Consider the following 244-nt stretch of genomic DNA (forward strand, 5'->3'; position numbering starts at 1 on the left):
TGTCTTATTCCTCTCTTCTCCTCAAAGAATTCTTTGAGCGTCGATCTTTCTTCCTGGTGATACTTAATCATTAATTTTAAGTTTGCCATAATAATTAACATTCCCTAATCAGAAGCCCTGGATGAACAGAGAGGTTCGCACTCTGCTCAAAGCCAGAGATGCTGCCTTCAGATCAGGATGCAGGGAAGCATACAGCTTGGTCAGAGCTAACCTGAGGAGAGGAATAGCTATAGCCAAGCACTGC

This window comes from Hoplias malabaricus, chromosome 16, assembly GCF_029633855.1.
Source record: "Hoplias malabaricus isolate fHopMal1 chromosome 16, fHopMal1.hap1, whole genome shotgun sequence".
Classification (NCBI taxonomy): domain Eukaryota; kingdom Metazoa; phylum Chordata; class Actinopteri; order Characiformes; family Erythrinidae; genus Hoplias; species Hoplias malabaricus.